Source organism: Onychostruthus taczanowskii, unplaced genomic scaffold (genome assembly GCF_017590055.1).
Source record: "Onychostruthus taczanowskii isolate IOZ18803 unplaced genomic scaffold, ASM1759005v1 scaffold40, whole genome shotgun sequence".
Classification (NCBI taxonomy): domain Eukaryota; kingdom Metazoa; phylum Chordata; class Aves; order Passeriformes; family Passeridae; genus Onychostruthus; species Onychostruthus taczanowskii.
Window position 1 is genome coordinate 5,304,545 of NW_024501460.1, and position 27,286 is coordinate 5,331,830.

The window sequence follows — 27,286 nt, forward strand, 5'->3', positions numbered from 1 at the left end:
CTTGTTCCTTACTGTTATCAGGCATCCATCAAAACCATTGCCAACACTGAGCTATAGCTGGTGAAGTTTTTAATAGATGTGCAAGGCACCTACAGTTATTACAGCACAAGTATTGATGCTGCCTTACCTGCTGCTACCACCTTGTATATACCCAGTGACCCCTATAGAAGTAGGATCAGTTTTTTCACAAAAATATTTTAATCTTTTGCAGTTGGTTATTGTTTGTGTATGCATTTGGTTTTGGGGTACTGCAAGAACTTTTGTGTTTCACTTCACAGATTGTTAGGGCTACATCTACTGTGTTTGGCTCTCAGTTTCACTCTACAGGTTGTAACAGTGGTGTTCTGATATGTAGAATATGCCCAGAAGTAAACAGGAGTTTTCAGTGAAGCCTTCTGGTTTATCCCATTCTTTTTTATTATTATGAATAAAATTAGAATGCATCATAGCCAAACTAAAACATACATGCTGTTTTAAGTCGACTTTACTTTTGGCAATAGAGTTGTAGTAACCATTGATATCTGAGAAAACATCTGATAGTGGAGCTATACTGTGAAGCAAAATATGCTTCACATTTGACTGGGAACAAGTTCAGAGATCTGGTGTGGCATTGTAGGTTGCCTACAGTAAAACCTGTGATCATTTCTGATTGTAAATTGATGGAAAATTCTTCCCAGTAATCATCATTGTGTTGGCATCGAAGAACTGCTGTGGCAGTGAATTGTGATTTTTAAGAACCACATTGTTACATCAAGGGGATCATTACAGCTGAGCAATCCAACCAAAACACCACAAACAAATGAAACTGCTTGTTTAACAGCACGCTGCCAATCACTGCTGTATAAGTACCTAATGTTTCAGTCTGCAAAGGCATCTCTGAGGACTGAGGTATTAGGCAGAGAAGTAGCATGCGAGAAAGACTCAATCTGATAGTTGCTGGGCAATGGTAAGGTAAAACTCATCCCGATGCAGTTTTTCTGTTTTCTGCATGACAACAAATTAATTGGAAATGTCTGTTTAGGTAAAGTGAGAAACCAGTAAAGTTTCATTTAATGGGATTGTACCCGCACTGACTGGGATAGTAGTCAGAAATTATCTGTACTTTTAAAAAAATTCTCAAGCACAGCAATTTCTTTTCTTAAAAAGACATGGCAGTGTTATTCCACTAAAAGTGTATTGGTGAAGCTTGCCCTTTGTGCCTGGGTCTCCCTTGATCCACTGTTGTTTAAACTTTTCATCAGTGCCCCCACAGGTCTGGAATCACTCACTGATTAAACTTTTTGGGGCAACTCTGATGTGTTCAAGCTTAAGTCATAGCTAAGGGTGGCCCAGTCGGCGTTTTCATGCTGTGTTGTAAGATAGTGAATTGAACATACAGAAGAAGGAAAATGGAGGAAATCTTAGAATTCTTTCTTGTGCAAATATTTGAACATTATCACTTTTCAATCATTTTCTCCTGCAAACCGTTTTGATGGAGTTGAGAACGGAATGTGGCCAGTCTACGGTATGAATAGCAGAAATCTCTATTTATATCTTGTTTTGCAGGCTGAGCTTCCCTGAATGGAACAAAGGGTCTCACATAAAAACAGAACATGGCAGAAAATCCTTCATAGAATGCAGTACAATTTTGGGGAAATAGTCTTGTATATTTAATTCTTGCTGTAATTAAAGGGTCTTTCAGAGCAATGATTAATATGGAATCCAGAGGTTCAGTGTGGGAACTGTTTCTTTCATATTTATACAGACAAGATTGATTGGAACAAAAATGTATTTATATGACAGAAGGTCTAAAAATACAAAATGTGCTGTAAACCCTGTGTAATTCCGTATATCAATGTCAAGTCATCTTTTGTGGCTTTGGTTTAGCATTTTTAACGTTGCTTTAACATGTTAGCAATTTTGTATTTTATTCTATAGGGGAAAAAAAGAAAAGAGGCACTTTCTGGTCTTGTGATTTATATTCTGCTAGAATCAGAATTCTCTCCTGAATCTGACTTCCATAACAGATTAGAATAGCAGTCTCTCTGATCTCTAGGGGCTTCCAATTACAATTTTTTTTAAAGTTTACTGAGGTAGTGTTTGAGGCAATACAAAATTCGAAAAGGTACCCCATCAGCAGTTTGCTGAATTCGAGTTTCTGCCTGTAGAATATTAAGGAAGTAAGAATGAAGTATAGTAAGATACATTGAGCCATTCTGCAGCTATATATTGCTGCTGCAAAAATATGACAAGTATTTTGTAGAAAATAAAAGGCTATCATCCTATTAACATGAAATAAAATCTGTCCTAAAGTTCATAAACAAAATCAAATTATGAATGCCAATATGTGAAATTAAGGGAAGGAAGTAGTAGGATACAGTTTTTTGGTGCATCCTTTTCAGTGATTTTGCCATACAGGAAGTACAAAGGGAGAGGCAGCATTAGAAGATGCAAGGCAGAGTGTCCCCTGGCTCTCCTTTGTTCCCCAGCACCTCTCCAAGGCCCTTACATATTCTGCTGAGACAGACTGGTGTGTGCCTGCTTCGGGGAGGAAGTTCATTTTGGAAATGGGATGTTAAAAGGAAGTAGTTCACAGCTGCTGCTTTTGCAGAGGAGGAAGCCCTGTTAATAGGAGAAATGATGAAAGGAAGGGAAGACTTAAGGGCACAAGGGTAAAGGATGAAATAACGGATGGAATGAAGCAGGGTGGGAAAGGAAAAATAGTTGCTGCTGCATTCCCTCAATTTTTCAAGATTTTCAGCTCTCTGCTATTATTTGTGTGGGTTTGACCAACATTACATAGAAAGAACAGAGAGATGCCAGTCTTTGCCAATTTAGTGTCTGCCTAAGAAGTGACCTACGTTTTAATTATCTTCTAGGCTGCTGTCCTGAATATGTCAGCTTTTACCACGTCCTTTTTAAATTATATGCCCTGATATCAGGCAAAAAAATGTACCCTGTTTTGTAGTTGATGATTTGACATAGATGCAAAATCACATCAATATTACAGAGAGTTTTCAACCTGTGGTAGTTGTACCTATTCTGCCCATCCTCCCATTGTACAAGACGTGTTAAATCAGAGCAGGTTCTTTAGAATCAGTTTTGTGTCTCTGCTTGAAAGATGTATGTTGATTTGATATATAAGTCAAATGAAAAAAGAAAGATTCCACCAGGATTTTAGTGTGCTTTTCCTCTCTGTAGTTAAGGTCTTGTGTTGATTTCACAGTTCTGTGTATTAGTGTTAGTCAATGTCAGTAGCTCTCTGAGAAACCAAGGGAAATTGAAATTACTTTTTTTTAATAAATTAAATTGTTTGGCTGAAGTGTCCAATTAGCACCAGTCCAATTACAGGATACCATGGTGCAGGAAACCAGGAAGCAATACATCTTGCTTCCTAGGATGAAACTTCATTTTACTTTAATCAGTGCTATTAAGGAAGACTTCCTTGGGAGCAGGCTTCACTGAGGGTTTGTTCATTATCAGCTCAAGGTGAAGCCAAGGGGAACCTTTCTTATTTCATACAAGAATTGATTTTTAAAAAAGAATAAATAACAAGTGCATGCACAGGGGTTTGGTGCATGTATTAAAAAGTGGAGTTGCTGCTGGTAACACAGCTGATTTCCTTTGTTGGAAAAGTCATTGTTCATTACTTACCTGAAGTGAAAGGTTAATGGCCTGTAGCAATCTGAAGAAACCCCTACAAAAATGCACAGCAAGGATCTAATGTGGTACAATAGTGCTTTCCATGTACTTTTCCTCAGGTAAGACAGACACAGAAGATAGTGCTTGTAATAAATACACTTGATGAAAAGAAGTACCCAGTAAACTGGAAAATTAAAAGGTCCCTGCTGCTGTCAAACAGACAGGTGTCACCACAGGCACAGATTTTGATTTCTTTACTGAGGTTTGCAAGACGTGGTGGTTTTACTTTGTATAGAACTGCTGAACTTCTCCTTGAGAAGCATCTTCGGTGTAGTAGAAGTGTAGTAGAAGTAACTTATTTTGTAGTTGTATCTTTTACTTTAATTGCTTTCTCAATAGCTGAAAACTCTTTCTTTGGCACACTTCTTTTTTTCGTGCAGTTTGAACACAATTAAAATTGAGATCTTGTTTGGTGTGTTTGATACTGGGGTATTACAAAGACTATTGCTGGCTCTTGAGCGCAAACTTGAGCACTTCAGGGACATCAATTAGGCGCCTCACTTGAGACATCTGTGATGTCAGATGAAGCCAAATCACTCAACGGCTCAGGGAGAAGATGCAGCATATGTGTTTCAAACCAAAGAACAATTTAATGGGTATACACTGCAAGCATCAGCCTGTCATTGAAGAAAAACCTTAAGTTGGAACTGCCTCTGGAAATGACAGTGCTGCCTGATCCCTTATGTAAGTGTAAGTAGTTGGTGTGGTACTTGGGAAAGGGAATCAGGCTGGCTAGGAAGCAGTTTTTTCCAGGCAGGTACCAGGTGGTGGTGGGTAGCTTAGCCACTTTCCAAGTCACTTCACCAAAAAGCTGTACAGATTTTTATGTCAGCCGGAGCAGAAAGGGGAAGAGAAAATACAGGAAGAGGCATGACTACTTTTTTTGAGTGACAGGCATAGCCAGTAACGGGATAAAATGTGCATCAAATGAAAGCAGCTGATTTTTACAGCTGTGAAATATCATCCCTCATCTTCTAAAAGATGCATCTCAGCTTAGTCAAAGGTATCCAAAGAGCAGTAGTGCTGGTATGAGCAGTTCCAGCATGGAGATGGTTTTCCAATGAAGGCACCTAGACAGCCCCCAGACCAGTGGAACAATCCCTTACAAGGGGCTCCTGGCAGAGGGGGAGCCCATGGTGGGCTGCACTGCTACAGAGAGAAACTTCAACCAAACCAGGTGGCTGGGGACATCTTCGGGGCCATGACTTCTCAGGATATAAAGATAACAACAGGGAGGTGTTCCCCAGTGCTTATGAGTAAGAATTCTACCAGGGCTAACTTGAAGTGAAGCCACATATTAAATCATCAGAACTTTTTTTTGCAGCACTCAGATTTTCCTCACATGCTGACCAGTCTCAGCTGGACCATAACTTGAGAGGAGTTGATGTTGAGTATTAAATATGTATCAGCAGTTTCAATTTATTTAGTGCCAGGTGCTGCCAAAATGTCTTTTTTGTCAATGATATTAACATAGGCATTGGAATACTGTGTGAAATTACTTTTTAATCTGCCCCTACAAGCCAATAGCTGAGTGTTACATAGATCACAGTCTGTTTGAACCTGAAAGTATTGCTTTAGTCTCACTTTTCCATATTGATTAAAAAATTCTATAAGGCACATATCTTTATCTTGATTTCCTGGAGTAGTATTTGATGAACCTACAAATTTTGACCATGTCACTTACTAGACATTCATGCTTTCCTGACATAATTGAAAATTATTTAACCCAGTTGTCTACCTGCTTTTGGCACATACCTTCCTCCCAGTTTTCTCCCTTCTCCAGCATTGTCATTTCACTTACTATAATTGTTCCATACTTTCTGTTTGGTAGTTTTTGCTTAATTAGTTACAGAACTCACTCTACCGATGTTTAAACTTCATTGCTGTGCAGAGAGCTGGGGCTGGAAAGAGCTTTGGGAGCGTTGACCAAGGAGAGCAGCTGAGCTAAATCTGATAAAACAGAACCTTCTGGTGAAAGTTGCTTCTACCTTGGCTGAGGTCCGTCAACCAGCTGCAGGGACATCCCCATCCTGCTGCAGTGCAAATAAAAACTACTGGCTTTTAAGTAAGCCTTCTTCATTTTGCATCATGGTAGACTAGGAGCGCAGCTGCAGTCAGGTGCTGTATGTCAGCTGAAAGGTTAGAACTTGTACTCCACTTGGACGTGTACTTAGAGTTGTCAGGCCGTGTGTCGTGCTGGAAATGCTTCTTGGAATTGGCTGTGTGAAAAAGCAGCTTGTACATTAGCTTTGGGGAAAGCCCTCAGTGACAAAGGTTGTGTGGTGAAACTGATTGTCGTAAGGCAGGGGGAAAAAAAAAATTCTTGTTACGCAGGAAATAGTGAGGACACACTTGCTCAGCACCACCGCAGCTCACAAATGCATCCCTACCAAAGCAATGAAGTAGACCATTTCTGTGTGATGGTTGCATTGTACAGACTTGCCCTTCAGCTGTGTGTAATGTATGTATTAGTTTTTGTTTTAGCTGCTATTCTTAAAAGGAACAGCATAAAAGGGAAGAACAAATCACTTTATTTTCCATATGTGAGTCTTTTTCTTCTGCATAATCCTTCTCTACTTCAGTGAATGGTTTGTAAATCCCATTGCTCCTACCTGGGAGTTAGCCTTCTTTTGACTTGTCAGTTTGCAGCAGCCTTTTTCTAATGGTGTATGCAAATAAATCTGGGTGCACTACTTTAGATAATCCCCCTTATCTGCATAAAGATGTTTGCTTTCTAAGTTTTCCCTTATTTATTTTATGTGCTATTCATTTAGCTCAACTGAGAAGGAATGCAGGGAAGGGAGGGAAAAAAGTAGCATATGACTAAGTTAAATAAGAGTGGACAGGAGGTTACATATTAATAGAGAATAATAAATTTCAGCTACAAGATTCCAAAGAGAAACCTCTACAAGGTTTTGCAAATATTTTTGAAATCATTGCTGGTGGAACTGTTGCTTTTCATTCTGAACTTGCAGGTTGCATATTGTGCCCTTGCTTTTTATCCCAGTAGTTAAAGTAGTTTCTACTGCGAATAAATCAAATATAGTAAATATTATAAATGTAAATTTGCTATTTGTTCTGGAAGGCTTTGTGATACTTGTATGTGTTTGCTTCAGTTTGTTGTTTGGTTAATATGTTTTCAGTGTCAAAATAAGCAGCTCCTCCCTTTTTCTTTGTGATATTGTCTCAATTTTTAAAGCCAAAACAGTGATCTAGATCAACAAAGCTGATGCAGCTGAAAGACGCCATGTTACATCCTTGTGGAAGATAAGAGGTCCTGAGTTTCACCTTCTTGCCTCATGGCAATGAAGGTATACACTGTAATAAGCAAGGAATAACGGTAGTGAGAGAAAGAACTGCTGGAGCTGGTGCAAGCAGCACAACCAAATAGGTATGGGCACAAATATCACCACCCCCAAAAGATGCAGTCCTTCTCAGGAGCTGAAAATTTGAAGTAATGTCTGCATTAATCATTGAGCAGACCTCTACAAACATATCAGGAAAGCAAAATATTTTGTGTCAAGAACCTGATGTCTGCATTGTATATGCTTTGTGTTTTGTTTATTTACAAGAGATCCTCTTGTCTAGTCTTAGTGGCTTAATGCCCAGTTACTGCTGTAGCACAGTCAGCATGGTTCTGGAGGTCTCCCAGGCAGCTTAGAGCAGAATCCAGCCCATGTGCCCTAAGATGCTGGGACACAATGTGAAACAAAGTATGGGGACTGAAGAAATTCCCTTTGCAAGTGCATTCCGTGTACAAAGTAAAACCTTGGTGTAGGTGCTTGACTTACTTGCCCATAGTGACAAAAGTGTGTGGTCAAACAATGACTTAGCAATGGCCTTTCTTTCCTACCAGCATGTTACAACTTCCAGGCAAGCTTCCTTCTTGATTCCCTCTATTAAGGTTAAGAGAAACTTTAAATTAGAATAGGAGGATGGCTTAATAACTAGCAGGCTCTAGCTGTATACACAACTGAGTTGTGCTTCTGCTAATGTGCAGTGTGAGAGTTCATCACCTGTGGCACCGGTGATGTGCTCAATTGGTGTATTGATACCAGGAAGTATGTGGTGTGTAAAGGATAGGGACTTGCATTACAGTTTTGGCAAACCTGAGCTGAAAGAAAAAGGAGCATAGATGGCTGGAAATAGTCATAAAATATTCCATTTCATGTCTGCAGAAATCATTAGGCAGCAGTTAAAGGGTTGTTATTACTGCATCAGATTCACTTGGGGAGTTATTTTCTGTAATGTCCACTAAAACAATGATTCTTCTGTTTTAAGTGGAGCCCGTGCCAAGTGCAGATGTGTTTTTGTGCAGACATGAAATGGATTTGTCAACAGTAAAGATGTAGATTCTCTCCATGGCTTCTGTTTCCCTTCTGTCAACTCAGCACAGTAAGCAAATAGCAGCATGGCTGTCATTTGCTGTCCATCATTGCCAAAATTGGAGTTACCACAAATGTAGAATGTTGGTTTCATGCTGGCAGTAAACAAATATGACAAGTTTTTATATGGTAAATCAGAAGACCAAAATATGACCTATGACACATTGCAACACACAAGCAGCTTAAATGCAGCACTTTGTAATAAGTGAACCTTTGAAACTTTTTGCAGCACTTCGGAGGGCACTGAGCTGTACAACTCTTTGATCAAGACTGGGTTTCAGAGCACAGTACATGTGTTAGCCAGTGTTTCATCATGGGTGCTGAACACTTCTTACATTAATGCAGGAAATGAGGCAAAAAGTCTCTCAACTTCTTTTTGTCTGCTTAAAAAGCACAGCTTTATCATGGTGGACAACAAAGTTCTACAGCACCAACTGGCCCTGTAATCACATTTGTTCTGGAATGCTAACAGAATCCTTTACAGGCATCGCTAGACTATTACAGGGTCATTTATTGATCTTTATTCTCCATGAAGAGCCAGAGTTTTATTGATTCATCTACCATTTACAAGTCTCTATCTTGGTCTTAAAACCTTTCTTTATTGGTGCAATTTCCTAGTTTCTGTTTGGTTTATAGGTGTATTTTCTCATTCTTCAGTGGCAGAGAGGTAAACAGATGCGAATAGGTAATCTTATAAATCTGAATCTTTCCAAGAGAATTCAGTTTCTCCAAGCAAATTTATTTTTTCTTTACATGGGTATTTTTGAGCTAACTGAGGCAACCAGTTTGTCTTGAGCCTGAAGCAGTCCCTGTGTTTCTAGAAAATCTAAGATAGAGCAGCTTTAAAATTCTTTATTGTCTGAAATTTAATTAAAAAATCATAAGAACAAATTAAAAATATTATCTCCTAAAAATATTATCCCACCTAAAGCAAATAGATTCAGCAAGAACAACATCTGGCTTCCACCATTTCCTCCATTAAGTGTGCAGAACAAGGCTCTTCCTGAAAAGTACTTCCTTTATAATAACAAATATCTTGAACCATGAATTCAGAGTTTAGAAGGGCTAAACCACCACTGTTAACTTCTTATTTGTCCTATTGAATGTTGTCTCCCCATGTGCTTTTCCTGCTGAGCTGCACTGCAGTTATTTTTGCCCATGATGAGCATGGTGGAAGTTTGGCAGTGCAGCTGCAGCTCCATTTATATATATTGTATCTGGCAGGCTCCGCTGCCAAAGGCTGTGATGAGGCCTTGGTAACTAGAAACAGACTGTGCTAATGCTGTGCCTTGTACCTCCCAGGACAGAAATGCCATGGTTTGCCCAGTTTGAATGAATGCATTGTGTGTTTCTTGTTTTATGAAGAGTGTGCTGAGAAAAACAAGAGCTTCTGGAAAGATTGTATATTAGTGCCTCTGTAGAGAGGCCCTGAGTTTCAGTCAGTGGCTTACTTGGATTGGGTGTGAATTTTCAGTCTGTTTCTAATGGATGCAGATGTGAGTAGGTGGTTTTCTGGAGCAGTCTCAGGAGTTTCAGAGTGGTGTTTACAGTATTAAAGGCAGACTGCATCTGAAATTCAATTTTTTGATTTTTGCATTGGTCCAGGACACTTGCATGTTCAGTCTTAGGTCTAAATAAGCAATGTATTGATAGAAGAGCATCTGAATTTCAAAGTGATTGTACTTGAAAACTGTGTAATCTCTTTCACTTACTGTCATTTATCTCAGCAGGTGGCAAACTTAACAACATTTTAGATGTTTTGAAAAGTATTGTCACTGGCTTACTCTGGATGACTTACACACACACTTTAGAAAGCATCAGTATCACTGCTGAGAAGTGCACTTTCTTAAAACAAGACTGGTTTACAGTTTCTCATTCTTCAGAAATGTGTATGTTAATCCTCTGAGATTAAGTAATTTTCTACTACAGTTATGTTGCCCTTGAAAAAAAATATATACATTCAAATCATCCTGGGGGTTTAGGTTTGTGTTTGCTAATGAGTACAAGCTTCAAACAAGACTTAACTTTCTTCTCCACAGTTAAAACAACTGTGTTGCTTTTGCAAATCAGTGGCTTTAAATCTTTCTGAAGAGCAGATCCATGAGAGATGCTGCAATGTTTTGTTTAAGTTGCTGCCTTTTGTGAAATACTGAAGCTGATGCTTTACATGTATGCACTGGCAATCCGTATCTGCAATGGTGCTGTTCTGGGAATGTCAAATTCCAGCAGAATTCTTTGCTTTATTGTCCAGCACCTCTTTTTTTACTTAAATTTGTTGTGGATAAGAGATTTACATAGTAAGTGAAGAGCTTATTTTTATATTGATTCAGTTGTCAATTTGCCAAATGTCTTCCTCTCTGCTACTTCCTCCTCAGTATCTGCTTTTCAGTGTTCACAAGTGAAAGTTTTAGACATTGTAAATCAATAGTTTATAATTTCATTTCACTAGTAGTGTCTACATTTTACGGTTACTCAAAGCGAGCAAAGCGGCCAATTCCCACTGACTAAGCTGTGGAGGAGCAGACGTGGAGAACCCATCTTTTTGAACTCTGTAGCTCTTGCAAGTGGTTCAGGCATGACTCATCTCATATACCCAGCAGCACATCTTGTCAAAACTAGGGATGCTGGGTGGGTCAGTAAACTCGCAGGACTTGTGAAGCTTCCTCAGGGACACAGTTGAACTCGCAGCTCTGTGTCTGTCATTCTCTGTTCAGCACAGTATGCAGTGTGTGCATCTACCAACTCTTCAGCTGGAGTTCTATAGGACTGAGCACACTGGCTGCCATGCCTGTAGCAATTGTCCAGCTTTCTGAAGCTGCTTGGATTCTAGAAAACTCAATGTCTTCATCACTGTAGCTGAAGAGATGTGGAAGCAAGAACATAAGCAATGATAGCTGATAACATCCTGCTTTTAGGTATTCTATTATTATCTGTACCACTTTCACTAATGTGTTTTTCAGTTTTTCTATGCAAGTGCTTCTAATTTTTCACAGTTCACAAGTGAATATTTAGCTTATTAAGGGGGAAATTTCCAGTGTGCATTTGCAAAATATTTCAAGTAACATTGAAATGGTGAAAAAAACCCCAACCAGCTTATTTCTTTGCCCATTCACCCCAGAAAATTGCTTCTTAAAAATGAAGTAGTCAGTACCATTAGATGGACCAGATAGAATATCACAGTTTCCCAGTATTTTGTCCTAATAATGGTAAAGATGTTTTTCTTCTGCCATTGTTCTAGTTTCATCTTTCTAAATATCTTCTGCTAGCTTACAGCTGTGAGTACAGTCTAATATGAAGGTCTGTTCTCCATATTCTACATCAGATTCAACCTATATCACTTAGTCCTTATTTTCCAAAGCTGATCAATTCCCAGTTATTACTCAGTTTCTGATTTCTGCTGTGAAACACAAAAATGGACAAGCTATTTTTGTGCTTTACATACAGATGTGTACAGAAATTGGCTGGTAGGAAAGTACAGTAGTGAATTCCCTTCTCCTCCAGGACAGTTTCAGTCCAAAGGGCAGTAAAAACCACTATGAAAAGCGTTTACAGGATTTTTGAACTGATAGTTGGATCCTGTCATAAAAGAAGATGAAAAACAAAGCAGGGAATGGGCATCTGTGGGGACTGGTTGCTTGGTTAGTGGTTTTAGAGGTTTATGGAAAAGCTTGTCAAACAAAAAGGTGACCGCAGACTCCACTGGATCATTTTTTAAAAGGTAAAGTACTTGATCTTTCTGACAGCATTTCTTCTTTTGAAGTTTTAAGACACTGCGTGTACTTCTTGGTCAGAGACATCAAGTGTTCAGAGGTTGGTGTGTCTGTGTCTTTCTTGTGTGATTTTTCAGGGCCAAGAATGAAATTCACAGCAATTTTGTCTAGATGGGTTTCCACTGAGAATGTGGATCAAAGCTCAGTAAATAACAATCCACATAAACAAACTTTGTGTTTGTAAGAACCAGGCTTTAAGCATGAAGACAGTAATAGCCATTTTGCTATTAATGTTGTGTATGAAAGAAAGGCTGAGCATCAAAAATTGTACATATTGGCATCCAAAAGGACATGCTTTATTCTGTCTTCCATTGTCATGCTAATAAATCTTGCTTCTAGATTTGTATATGGTAGAAATCTTCCTATTTCCTCTACATACCTCTCTAGAAAGGGTGAAATTCACTACCAAAAAACTAAAGCAACAGCAGTCATTATAAATTCAGTTCATTTCAGAAAGGTATTTTAAAAATTATTATTAAATAAATACTATTTAGCATTACATTCATCTGTCTTGCGAAACTGGGTAATTATTCTTGATTCAGTCATCAAAAAAGTTCCTGGTTCCTTTTATTTAACAGAAGAGGGTCAGCCAGAGAAACAGAGAAGAGCATGTGGTCTTTATGGATCTGAAAGAATCATGACTTATGCAGGGACATTTTGTTGTTTTTGTTGTTGACTAGGTATTCCAAAGTAGCGAGACCTGGGAATGTAATGGTATTATTATATAAGCTGTCCTACATAAGACCACAACAACAAATCCTCTTCCACAAGCATTTCTACCATTTAGAGGCTACAGTGGTAGGTAGACATTTCTCCTGATTTTTGATGGTGCACATGGAAAGATGTAGTCATTTAGGCCTGCATGATGTTAGGTATATCAGAGAGAAAAGTACAGACAGAATTACAACTTATGTCCTAATATGCCCTTTTTTTCTCATAAGAAAATACTTTATAATGCTTGTAAATCCTGTTGCTAATTCTACTGTAGAGCAGTGGAACATAGTACAGCGTGCATCCAAAAAGTTGGAAATCAAGAGTGCTAATTTTAGTCAGTGATGGCTCAAAGGGTCAAATCTTAGTAATAATGTAGAGAAGAGCACCCACTCACCACCACCTCCTCTTCTCCTACATGAAAACCTGTTTTAGATCAGATCCTGTAGTGCTATTTAATACACAGAATGGAGTTCATGGTTTGAATAAGTGCGGAATTAAGAGTTTGTTTTCACGGATTGCAAATATTTTTAATAAATATTCCAGGCTTGTTACTACTGTAGAGTTGTACCATACATTTAATGTTGGGGAGTTGCTTAGCAAGGTCAGTGAAATGAAAATATTTGCTCTGGCATGCAAGCAAGTTTTAAAAGAGCTTAGGCAATATTTCTGCTGCAGAAAGTGTCAATTTAGAACTGCCCAACTTCTGCTCTAACTTGTGAATTTTATTTTTCTAAAATAAAATAAAGTTATTTGGTTGTTTTTGATCTTTCTTCCATATGGAATTCTCTTAGCAGATATGCTGCATATCTCTGTATTTTATTGCTTTGTTGTGTTGGTGGGATTTTTTTATTTATTTCAAGGCCACTTTATGCTGTTTCAGAAAACACAGCAGGAAAACAACTTAGGGAATTTCAACTATATGTTAAAAGTCATCTATTAAATGTAACCTGGTTTAAGTTACTTAGTTAATGAACATATACAAGAAATAGATTGGTGATTCTACTTTGTGTCTTAATTAACATGGGGAGAAAAGAACCTGTACAAGTATTTGCACTCCCTGCTGCCACAGTCTTATGACCATTGAAGGCCTCTGAGGTGAGGGGACCTCCTGGAGTCAGAACCCCTGCATTTCCTTTACAAAGGTGAAAAGATGAGTGTATTTATCAGTATGTCATCATTCTTAATTTATTTGGCATGAGACACTAGTATTTTGCTGGGTGAATTTGGTTCTGTTTTGCATAATAAAATGCTCCTAGGTTTCAGGGCACCAACATTTATCATGCATTTGACACACAATACAGAAGTTACGAGTTAATATATTAAGTTATGCTTTGCTGAAGACAGAGAGATTGGGTACCGTTCGTTGAGCAGGGGTGAAGTGAGTGGATGTGTTCCCAGTCATGAGCCAGCTGTGAAAATTAAAGTAGTTTGTCAGGAAGGGAGGATATGGACAAAGGCTGGAAACCTGCCTTGTAAGTAAAGGAAAACGTGAGGTATCTTTGATGTAACCTATCTCCACAGAGATACTTGTATACTTGTGGGTTTTTGTTAATTTCCACACCTTTAATGAATGTTTGAATTTGTCAGTTTTAAATTTTACGAATTAATAACTTATGTCCACTTTATTGTAATTTGAATTCATGCTGGATAACAGCAAAGCATAAAGTGAATCTGTAGACCAGGAGCAATAGAACACTTCAGACATCCTTGTCCTCCAGCATATTTTTCGTGACACACAAAGAATAACAACAGGGAATCCATTTGAGCTACTTGAGCCATGCAGTGAATTGGCGCTCACTGCAAAAGAACAAGAACTAGCCAAGGCAGCAGTTTCTTCTACCTCCTGTTGGTTACATTCCTGACATGGATCCATGTATCAAAGACTGGGGGAAAAGTAACACTGTAAAAATGTATTCACTTTTTTTGTCGCCCATAACTTAAGAAACTGCTGTAAGGTTGTATCAATACATTACAACTGAGAGAAATTGATTTTTTTTTTTTTTTAATAGCAAAGGATGGCAGTAGTTCCACTTGGTTTGTAGTTGTGTTTTTGAACCATCAGTCTCATGTTTAAGACCTTAAGCTTGCAAGAAAATCTAGTCATTAGATATCTACCTGCTCCCATGGAATAATTACCATATGGAACAATGCCTGCTTGGAGAGGCAATAGATGTCTAGTAAAAAATGCAGTCATTTCTGTATTTCCTTTCTGCAATATGTCATCCTTAAGAGCTTCGTCAATTTGGGGAAGTTGGTGAAGTGTATAGCTCCCTCATACATGCACAGCCTCTGGCATTATTCATCCACAAACTCATCATCTACAACTACTGGAAGTTTTCAGAATTTGAGAAGTCTTCAGTTGTTCAGTCGTAAATCAATTATCAACCTTGTTCTTTTTGGATTGGGAACATATATCAACAGAAAAAAAATAAGGACAAAAGTTATAATTGGTGAAGAATATTTTAGACAAAATAGTAACATTTCAGCTTCATTCATGCACTGCTTGGTCCTCTGATTCACTTCCCAAAAATTTATCTGTTTACTTTGCGTATCCTGACTCAGAGACAACAACATGGATCTTATTGGCAGAAACTAAATTAACTTGTGAGTGCTGACAACATTCTTCTCAATTCCAAGTGGGTCTAACAGCTGAAAAATCATGTTTTGTTTACACGCAAATGCTCAAATTCTCTACCAGAACGTTCCACCAGATAGGGGTTAAAAAAGTTGGTCTTGTTGCCCTGCTTCACAGCAAACTTGTGAAATTAACCGATATCCCCAGAAAAATGTTTTGAACTACTGTGATGAAATGTGGTGTCACAGAACTGAATGTATGTTTTCCAAATTACTGATTTAAGAAAGAAGTTTGCGGTGCTGAAAACACTATGAATTGTTTAGTGCAAAACACTAAAAAAAGTCAGAATTGGGAGCTGTCAGAACAAGCATAAATCAGTACCTGTTCTATTTCAGTTGTTGCAGTGGTATGGATTATGACCTGGAAACTGCCTTTTCTATAGGAATCTATTTACCTAATTATTTTTAAGTAGATAATATTTTATTTCTGTTTGCATTCTTTGCCTTATTAATTAAGTCCATGCATCTGCCTGTCTTGTGCATTAAATTCTCAGTAAATTCTACTAATTAAGGAACATAAGTTTTTTCTGGTAAAGAGCTAAAGGGCAGTACAAAGAGCATGCTGCATTTATGAGTTGTGTTAGGAGCCTTAAGGACTCATTTTCCAGGTCCTAGATGACCTTCAAAGGTGCCATTTATATACAGAAGCAAGTTCTGATAGATCTGGTTTTCATCAGTAATCTTCTCGATAAAATCAATAGAAGGAAAACAAAAACACACCCAAAGCTAAAACAGAAAGAAAGCTTCTATACTGTTGGAAGCTGGGGGCGACTGGAGTTGTGTACTTGGTCTAGCCTAGAGCCATCACCCAGAAACTCCCAAAACTGGCTGCCCTCTGGCTGTCTTTCTCTCAGTTAGTCTGTTGTTGACGACAGGGAGAGGCACCATGTGTCAGCTCATTACTGATGCTGACAGTCCATACATCTCTTCATTAAATGTTTTTTAGGATTGCGCTTGCATTGGCAGTGCCCCCAGTTTACCTTTTGCATTGAACTAAGAACAGTTGTTCTGATGTAAGTGGGACTGAAAGGGAGTGGGCAGCCACAGGAAAACTTCCTTTGACCATCTCTTGCGTATATACCATGAGAGGGTTTTAATTCTTTCCATAGCTTGCCTCACTATTTGTTTTTGCCTGTACTTGGGATGTGTTTTTCTGGAGAAGGAAAGGAGTCACGGCCCAGAGTCTTGGTTCTTGCAATGGGAAGGAAATGTGTCAGTGTTCACTCTGCCTGAGGTAGCGTTTCAGAGCCCTGGCTGTGTTGCACTGTGTGGATGACTCATAGCAAGCCTTATGGACGTGTCAGTGCCCCCGCAGCACCAGCTGATAACCCTTATTTGCAGAGCAGCAGGTGTGGAGCGGCTCTGCACGGCTCCCTCCCAGCAAGTGCCCAGGCCCCAGGGCTGCTCCTGTCCAGCAGCAGGGAGGGGTTGTGCTCTGGCAGCCCTCAGAACATTCAGAACCATCCACCAGCAGTTCCAGAAATCTCTCTGAAAGGAAAAGAGGGGGAAAAAAAGAGTTCCCAAGTTGATGTTTAGATAAGCGTGATTTGTCAAAAGGGCTGCCTCTCAGTAGGTCTCGCTGCCTTCCACATCTTGGGTCGCTTGAGAATTAAAGGTGCTGGCTTTGATGCTGAAATAGTAACTGAAGCCTCTTTTACACACATGTTTCTAGTAATGCTGATGCCACCACATGCTGTTGTCCTGTTTTTTTGTTATTACTGTTACACAGGCTGTTGGTTTTTAATCTCTTCAACAGCTGACATAGTGGTTTACCATTTAATCATTCTCCTACCATCCTTGCAGACCTCAGTGTTTCCATAAGGCAGCAACTGTCAAATATTAGCCAGGATTTAGTTATTTGCTTTAGTTCTTTACATAAGGACTTACTTACAGCTAAGACATGCTTTTTTACCTTTTCCGAAAAATACATTTGCTCTCAAGGAAGAATGGATTAAAATGTGGGTTTTTTACATAAAACTGTTTGCTCCTTCCTTTTCAATGAGTGCTGGCAATGTAGGTTGGTCCTTTATAGAAATGAGGAAAAGGGATAGTATTGAATGTGTGTCCTCTTTTTACTCTAACTTAAGCAGGGAAAAGTGTCTTCCTCTAAGGGATCATTTTGGGCACTTAATGAGAATGCTTAGTCTGTTATTATAGAAGGCTGGTAACATTTTATTTCAAAAATGCTTGTGCAAATACAGAATTTTAAAAGAAGTGAAGGTTCTATAGCTTAAATAGTTACAGGTTGATCTCAGGAATTAGTGGCAATGTTATGTCTGCTTTAAAACAGACAATAACGTTGACATATCACGCTTGTCCCTTCAGACTTAAGAATGTATCTGTTAATGTTAGACATATGTCCATTGACTGTAGCTGTACTGTGGTTTGTAAGACAGAAAAGATGCTCAGAATTTCCTATTCTTATAAAAGAAAAGGAGAATTTTAATTTTTATGAGATAGAAGTCTGGAAACATTTTTTTGTATGCTGAATGAAAAAGCACTAACATTCTGCCATTCTATTAAAAAAAACCCTAAATTTGGACTGGGTTGTTTTTCTCCTTGATAGGAGAAGCTTGTGAGCTAGACCTTTGGCACCATTTCCTTTTTGCTGTGACTCTATTACACTTTGGGGAGAATATTTTGCACCAGACATGCGTTGTGACAACAGTACAATCACATTCTTTCAAGGAGCTCTTGGTGACTTGCTTGGCAAGGCAGCATTCCATAAATGATTGCTTCAGCAGGATTCAAACTAAAATTTTTAAATGTAATCTACTGTAACTCAATTTAGGTCCAGGAGGGCATTTTCCCCTTGTTACAATTTTATTACTGTATCAGTTAATTTTTTTGTTATTCAGTACTAGATTTATCAGCTCGTATTTCTTAAGCCTGTAGGAATTAAACATTGTAAAATCAATATTTCCGCTAATTAAGGTGGGTTTGGGGAGTGGATAATCAAACAGTGTAGTGAATCATTAAAAACTTACATGCTAATATTGACTAGCATTATTGGCAAAAGGAGACCAATTCTCTATGCCAGGCACTTCTTTCTTTCTTACATTTTAAAGTAGAAGCAAAACACGTTCAGTAAAAATTGATGTTCTCAGCATTTAATAGTGTGGTGGTGGTCCTTTTTGGATATAAAAGCGATGTGTTAAAATTCTGGACACTCATATGTAGCATTTTCTTTCCCATCATTTAACTTAAAAGTAATTGGAGTCTGCCTTCAAATAGTCTTACAGTGTCTGGAAATAGGTGGAAAGCTAACCTCTTATGAACATAATGGATCATTTCTAATTATTGCCAATTTTTGCCAGTACCTTTTCACCCTCCCTGTGATGTTTTTTTCTTGTCTGACATTGGCCTTACTCATATTTGCATCTGGTCTTCTCAGGGGTGTTACTGAGCAGACCAGTAAGTGGTGATTTGCTGCCACATCAGGAAATAGCTTCCCTCCCCCCAGTTCCCCTACCATGGAAGTAGTGGCTGCCAAAGGGACACTGGATGTTGTTGAACGACATTGTTTTATTCTGTGTCATTTGACTGACTTTCACCTTACAAGCACATTCTCAAAAACCTCAGGTCTTCAGTCTAATTCAGAGTGACCTTACTCTGCTTCCTTCCTGGGTCAGATTCTTGCATGAGCGAGCTCCTCAAGATCCTTTCTGCAGGAGCAATAACTCTTTGGCAGGGTTACTTCATGGCTGTATCATGTGCAGGGGCTGCACCTCTTTTTTGAAGGAAAGTACAGTAGGAAAAAGACTGAAAATATATTCTGAAAATATATTCATATACTTTTAAGGTATGAAAACATAAAGTAGAAAACTCAACCTGACAAGAGCCAAGCCTCACATTGCATCTCCTCAGACTGTTTTTCTCTGTGCTTTTTCAACTAGATCACAACTTAAGGAGTTATTCTGTGGTTCTCCGTAACCTTCCTAATTAAAGGAAACTTGGAATCACTGTGGAATTAAGGCGTGAGAGTTTAGCTGGCTGGAGGGAAGGAGAGTTCTAAGGAGAAATTATGTCAAATACCATGTGAGCCAGAGAAAATGATAAATGTGTTATTGCTGTATTTTCTGAGAAAGTTTCTCCCTAAAATGCTTAATACATTTTTATTGCCTAATTAGAAGTTCAAAGGAGAAGCTTTTTTTGATGAAAGCACAGCATTTATCATTCTTATTTCTAATATTAACTTCTTCAGTTTGCATGGGAAGCTTTGTAAGACTTGCATATTGATTCAAGCAGGCTGCAGTAATTAGGACAAGTTTTAGTCCGTCTCTTACAATATCCTTTAACAATTCAGCATTTCCCTCTATGACTGAAAGAAATTGAATTTGTGTCCCTTAACATCAACCGGGACAAAGTAACACAGTAAGAGACAAGCTGCTGTGATGGGTGCTAGAGGGTTTGTATCTAGAGAGAGATGGGCAGGTATTTGTCAGCCTCTGGGACTACAGTGTGACTTTGCAGGGAAGAAGTGACCTCAGTTAGCAGCCATCACGTTGAGTAACTTCTGCCCTGTGTTCATTAAAAGGTAGTTTTAACTGGGGGTGGAAGTAAGGGCCAGTAAAGAACAGTGGGTCTGGAAGTCTGTAGCTAGTGCAAGGGCAAGGAACACCAGGGAGTTGGCAGCGACTCTGAATATCCCTTCCCTTATTTCGTGGTAGCTTGCTGGTCTGTCCTGCCTGAACTTTAAAGTAGCAGTTTGTGGACGTGTGAATTTAGGAAATATCCTTTTCCACATTGCTGGGCCCCATGGCTTGATGATTGCGGTCACCTCATCACTCAAAAGATCTTGTGTAAGCTTACCTTGTAGCTGAAACATTTACAACTCCCCTCTCCTGCATGGATTCTCCAGTGAGTAAACAGAAAGACTTGCACTCAAGCTCTAGCCTTTCTTCCAGAGAAGCCATTAATTTGGTGTTCTTTCATAGGTGATTGCCAGGTATCTGTAGGAACTTGTGAGAACATATTGTCTTTACTCTGCTGTAAAAGTGAGGTGGCAGCTTCAAAAGTTACTACCAGCACAAATGCAGACAATATAACCGTAAAATCCTAATAGGTTTAGAAAAATGGTTTCAATGTCATTTGGAAGAATTTCTCTGTAACTAACAGTGCAGTTAAAGACTGAGTTTATGGAGGGAAGAACCCTCAAAAATCAAGATTAAAAATTTTAATTTACTAGTTCAATTTGATTTGCATGCTTGCAACTTAAAGAAATTCCTAATTAGCTAGCTCTAGTTTGAATTTTTTCCTTGCTGCTGTATTTTAATGCAATTATTGATTGTATTGTGAGCTTGAAACAAAGTGAGGAATACTAGTCTGTAAATGCTGATTTGTACAGAAAAAACTAAGCACCAGTTAGTAAGATGTTTTAATTTTTTTTAAGAAACAGAATTCCTGCTAAGAGCATTTTCTTTTACTTGTGAGCAGTAGATATTGTTGTACCTCACATAGCTTTGCTGTAGGCAGTGGTGGAGTGCCTGGAAAAGTCTGTCAAACTGCTTTCAGAAATGGCAAGACGTTGTCAATTAACCCTGCAATTGTACAGCAAATTAGCAAATGTAGTATTTTGAGGATAATACTTTTTCTGTCAGTCTGCTTTTTTTAGTGAGTGCATAGAGAGCCCCAGTGATTTAGCCCAATATTTAGGACTGAGAAGTACTGTCACATAATTAACTCTTTAATTTACCCAGGGGGTTTAATTAGCCTTATTAATTTTATTTATTATTATTTATCTGCCCAAGTGACTGGTGTAAAGGACATCAGGTCAGGCAGGCATAAAAGTCTGGAGAAGTTGGCCATCTGTTTCTCCTTCTGGACAGATGTTGTAATTGGGATGCCTCCAGCCTGAGGGAATGGTAAGCCTGAGCTCCCTGCCTGGTCCAGATGCTCCGTGGCTGTGTGTGTGTGCATGGTTTAGAAAGTTGCTCTTTCACAAATAGTTACCAGTCCTACAAGCAGTGGAACACTTCAGAAACTGTTAGTGGGAGGTCTAGCACAGATCTTCCTTATGCAAGTAAGAGCAAGCTTGGTTGAGGTTTTTTTTTTTTCTGACTATAATTTTGGTCTGGAAGAGCAGTGGAAGCCTGTGACACTACCACAGTTGTCACCATTTCTTTAGGATCTGAGAAAGTTGCCATTGACTTATGCTGGGTTAAACAGTGGCCTCTGCTCTGGTGGATCAGCACCAAGCCCATTTTAAAATTTCAAAATTTGTACTACTTGTTTATAAGATGGACTTCTGAAACAATAGTCATCTTCAAAAAATCTCTTGGTTTTGGGATTAGCTGTATTTGCCATTCTCTAAAACAAACAGATACTAGATACAGCGTGATTTGTTTAGATGCGGCTGAGCACAGCATCGGGAGCCACTGAATGGGTTGAGAAAATAGCACCTGGTGTGATGACAGTATGAATCCTTTTGCATATATGCTCCAGATCTGATTCTGTTGAAGCGCTGGCTGCATGAGAAGAACCTATATTTATGAGTATGTCAAAGGACAAAATGTTCAAATACTTGGATGGGTTTGGAAAGGAATCAGATTCTGTGGATTCAGCTACAAGGAAATCTTTCCACAAAAAGTGTCTGTCCTTGGTCAGACTGCTTTCCTCATCAAGGATTCTCAAGATAGCAGAGGGTAGCTGATGAACACAAAAAAATTACCAAATTGTTTTCCACTCTAACATGTAAGTGATGTCCCCTGCAAATCACAGTTCAGTGCAGGTAAGAGAGACCTGTAACAATTTTAAGCTGAAGGTAGGTTTCCCAGAAGGCAAAACTGTGGGATGACCTCATATCATCTTCCTGCTGGTTCTGTGTCAGTCCCTGTGGGAATTAGTAAAGGTAAGAAGATGTTTAGAAAGCTGGGAAAGCAGGCCTTAGGAACAGAAAGAGAAAAGAAACTTAGAGCTAGCTGCAGCTGCAAAGTTTGAAAGTAGAAAAAGTTGCAGTGGTATAGCAAGCAAGGACATTAAACAATAGCTTGAGTCTTGGGCTTAGCTAAGATAGACCTTAAGACTGCAGGAAAATATGCTTAGCAAGATAGTAGAAGGTTTTAATCTCGATAATGGAGTACTGTGTATTGTTAATGGAAAGAAGACAAGCAAGCATTGTGTGAAGCACGTGTATGCGTACTTTTAGTAATTGGTTAAAACAACTGTAAGCTTTAGCAATATGCTGTTGGCTAAAATCTTTTTAAGATGCTCTGTAACAAAGAAATCTTTGGCTGCTGCTGGCTGTATGTGAGCTTTGCCATCTTCCTATTGTCTCAACCATGTAATGAGGCTGATGCTGCAATAAAGCTCATGTAACATAAAGCAGTCCCGTCCCTTTCATAAAAAGAGAAAAAACACCACCACAAGTCCCCACCACCAAGCCTCACAGCACACAAGACCAAACACACACTGTAAATAAGATGGTGAAGGATGCTTTTCTTTGCCTGTGAGCCACCACTCTGGAGGTCACCACACAAGGTCACACTGTATTTACTCCAAGGATCCACTCCTATACAATGGGCTTTGTGACCCCAAGTGTGGTCAGTGGACACAGCTGGGCGCTCTGAATGTCTCTGCTTTAACAGCAGTAAGAGCAGTCAGTCAGGTCACCTTTTTCTACTTCTACTGTCAAATGGATTGCAGGGTGTCATGGTGCACTTCCAGCCTGTTCAGAAATTGTGTCTGCTATTGTCCTGTTTCATCTGCTCCTGACCACATGGATGTTAGCTGGTTGAGTACTTTCTCTGAGGTATCTCCTTCCTGGTACCTGGGTATGAGGAATATACCACTTGAAAACTCCCACAGAAGAAAAACATTTCTGAGGAAAATAGAAGCAGAGTGACAATTTCTTTACTCTTCTGAATGTTTTACAAGGTCAAAGCAAAATGGTCAACCCCAAAGCTTGAGTTCAAAAGAAGAGTTCTACATTTACGTGGTAGAACTCATTGCCACATGCCTCAGTATGCTGGAGAGACCAGCAGTTGTATGAGTTCAAATGGGATTAGACAAATTAATCACGTCTGTTGAAATGGTGTTACAGTTACATGGCCATGAAGTTGCCGAAATGTTGTTGTCACTGGAAGCAGAGGAGGCATTTCAGCAGAAAGATGTATGCATGTGTGTCATATTCATGCTCCCTTTCCCTGAAGAACTGCTTGTGGACTACAGTGACCACAAAATACTGGAAAAGGTGAATCCTTAAACAGATCCAGTTATCAGTGCTTATGTTCGCCCCCCCTTACACCATTCTATTCTCTTTGAAATGCTTTTGGGTTTGTGACCCTTGTCACCTACCTCTAAGGATGGGATCACATTGAAAGAACTGATGATAACAGGAAGGAACTATTTCTTTTCCCTCTTCTGCTGGGTGCTACACCCCAACCTGACCACCTCTGTTCCAAAAAGGAGACATCCATTTTTAATACCTAAACATTCACAGTAATGCTTGTAACTTCTTAGGGGATGAAAGCAACATTTTTCTTGTATCATTCTGTATTTTTAAAACCTATTTATAATCAGAAAAGGGAATTTTCACTTACAAGCCCCAGGACTGTTCAAGTGAGGATGATGTTTTTGTAGCTATTAAATTTGCAAAAATATTTGATCTATTAATTTGTGGATGGAGTTTTAGTTGCTCCTTTGTTTCTTAATCCAAGTATTATGCTATCAGGCAGTGGAGACCTCAAGTTGAATTTTTTCCATTAGGAAAACTAAACTGCTTTAGTTTACTCTAGAAGTGGCATGAAATAAAAAGACTATATACAACTGGATGCTTAGAGTATGCTGTTGAATTAGAGTCCTTAAGGTAGTCAGATTGGTTTACATGATCCTGAAAGTTTTTCCTTCTGAGATGAGGATTTTTAGAACTTCCTGAGAAAATTAGTACCATAGTAAAACTAGATATTGTCATAAAGACTAATGTCATGAGGGGCATTGATATATAATCCTCACAGAATACCTGGGACTGGAAGAGACATCCAGAAATCTCTGCTCCAACTCCCTGTTCAGAGATGATCAAGGTAAAGCAGGTTTATCTATAAAGTAGTTTGCAGATAAAGTACTGATAATTGCAAGTCTGGTTTCAGTTTAAATAAGTTTGTCTGTGTATGGAATATAATTCTTAAACCCACAAGGTCTTCTGTATGTTGAGTTCTGCAAAATTATTTCAAGTTTGTGTTGTTTGAGCAATAGAGAACTGCTGTGTTGGACTAGGAAATTATGGGTTGCTACAGTCTTCTCATCGCTAGCTGTGAGGGCGTATCAGCAGCTTAATTGAACCAAAGTATATGGAATATTCAGAAAATAATTAAGAAATTTACTTTCAAGGGGTATCTAATCCACAGAAGTTGCTGTATGCCGGGAAGTAGTATTATCTGCATTGATTGTAAGATCTTGTATATGGTTCCATTTTAGTAAATATTTTTCCACTCATCACATCTATTTCGTTATATCTATGATGACCATGGTTTGTGGGATATTAATCATTAAATAAGAATCATCGTTTCAAGACTGGGATTGTAAATCTAGCATATGGAGCTAATTGGATTTGGGAACCAGAGCAGACAAGATTTGTTTCAGGGCTAGTGTGACAGTGGAATTACATCATGCAGTTTTGTTTATTCACTTGTGCATGTGGAGCACTGAGCGGGAGTAAAATACTGCATTGGTTAAGCAGTAAGTGGTTAAACACAGCATTTAGGCTTGCGTGTTTTTTAGGTGGAATTTTCTGGAATGTCTTTTGAAGTACCACAATGCCATCTACTGGCTCACTTTTCTGTGGTTTTTCCCAGAGCAGAGTTTTCTTTCGTACACAGGCTTATATGTCAGGTTTTTACACAGTATTTTTGAATAGTAAAATAAATAAGCTGAAATAGAATGAGCAAAATAATTTTCAGATGCATATGTTTCTTAAAGGACATCATACATTATATACATTAGAGAATCATTTTGAATCTCTTACCAGTTAGTCTTGCTCTCCTTTTGTTAAAACTCTGGGATGATTAATATTGAAAGATTAAGGACAGATCTCCACTTTACATAATAGCTTTTGTGTAGTAACTTCACTGTTTTCTGTTTACAGTCAGTTTTCCTTCTTCTTCCAATGTTTATATACAGAAAAATGGACAGAAAATTAAGAAATACTTAAGGTGTCAAGCCACAGAAAGAGGAAGGTGCTGTATTAGAAATTACTTCAGACAAGATTCCTCACTGACAAATTCCTAGATTCAGTCTATTCCACATAACTGCCTCCTGTCTCTGCCTTCCCCCCAATATGTGTTTAGTCTTTTCAAGATTCAACAACCTTCCATCAACCAAAAACTCCACAGACTTTCTAAAACTGTTATGGAGAAGTGTGTAGTGTGTATTATTCTCAGTATCAGACTGTTCAAACTGTAAATGAGCAGTGGGCAATTCTAAGAAGTTTTACTAATTCTTGTTTTTCATCAGGCTGACTAATATTATCTATAGGAGTACCCCTCTGTCTTCTGTTTGCTGCCAACAGAAACAAATGGGCAAATATAAAAATCATTTAAAAGAAAAAAAAAAAAAAGGACAGGAACTATAGGTACAGGTAAACGCTGTTATTTTCTAGTTTCATTGCTGGGTTTTTCTTTAAGCTGTCTGGAGGGTTTCCTTATTAGTTGGTCATTCTGTTTGTCTTCATAAAATACTCTTCACTTTTAATTTGTTTTTCTCCTTCACATTCAGTCTTTTCCTAACAGAAGTTTTTCATAATCCTGCCTTTATTCAGTCTACTTAGGAGAAAAAGACACATTGGTAATGGCTTGTAACAATTTAAATTGTTTTTTTAATAGATTTGTAACTCACTCAAGCACAGCTCCAGAATCATTATTCAAAACAACAGAGCTAGAAAAAAAATTCCATCCGTTTCCTAGATGGCCTATAACGAAGGTAAATTCAAACATCTGTGCCCTTCCTGGCCTTTTACCCTTTATCTCACTGACATTCAGAAGGTCAAGTGGATCTTGCCAAGCCCAGTTTTTATCTGGTGGGAGCTGTATCTTGCTGGCAGCTGCAGAGCGGCTGCACATCAGTGCGTGCTCCGGTGGAAGAGCCCGAGTGCGCTTGGCCAGCTCGCATGGCAGGGAAGGTGTCAGTGTGCTCTAGTCAGAGCTTGTTTGGGGCAGTGGGTTGTTGCCCTGCTGCTGGTGGGCTGTACCTCGGGAGCAGTGGAGCTGAAATGATCCCACTTGGCACCCGCTCTGTCTTTTGTCACGTAAATGATCCGTGTCAGAGAGGGTGCGCTGGGGACTGCGGCTCGTTGGCAGCTCGGGCTTCCCAGTCTGTGCTAAACAAGGCGCCCAGAATGGGAGCTCTGCCGAGGGGAAAGCCCTCAGTGGTGCATCCATCACTCTGCTGCTTGGGTTTGGCCGGGGTGTTTTGGGTGAGGAATGCTCTTCTCTGACGTGTGCAGAGGAACAGACGTTGCTCCCTGCCTGTGTTTGGAGTAAGTGCTAACCTCCCACTCCTAATTATTATCTGTGCTGCAAAATACTAGGGCAAGCCTCTGCTTAGTGTGACATTAAATAAGGGAGGACTGGCAGAACCAGAAGAGCAAACAGGATGATTTTATACCACATCTTCCACTGCAATCTTTTTTTTTTTTTTTTTCTTTTTTGAACTGTCCTGTGCTATTGCTAAGAAGGAAGAACTAATTAGGCCAGTTGCTGAAAGTGTTTTGCCACCCACACTACTGAAGAACTCTTTGTGCAGAATTAGCTCTTACTAGCTGTGCTAAATCCAGTAATTTATCTTTGCCAAAAAAAAAGAAAAAATGTTGCTTTAGTTTAGTCCAATTAAACAAGTTAATATAAGCTATATCCTATATCCACACAAACACGGATATCTCCTGCTCAAAAGCTGCAGGGTTGCAAATAATTATTTTCTCCCTCGTTAATTTTTCCTTCTGTTTGTACAAAGGGCTGGGTGGAGGAGTGCTGGGAAGTTAATGGGAAGTTAACCCATTTGTGTGTGGAACTGGCCGAGTGTGAGTGTCCCCCTGAAGAGCAGTGTGATGGCAGGACACCCGCCTCAACCTGGGCAGGTTGGAGCACGAGGGCTTGGCTTTGGCGTGGTGTG

General features: G+C 39.0%; 1 protein-coding gene across 3 annotated transcripts in view; it reads left to right on the forward strand.

The window, feature by feature from the left end:
* The window catches only part of LYRM4 (LYR motif containing 4), an 85,843-nt gene that overhangs the window by 48,106 nt on the left and 10,451 nt on the right, over window positions 1-27,286 (forward strand). The gene's annotated exons all lie outside the window — the stretch shown is intronic.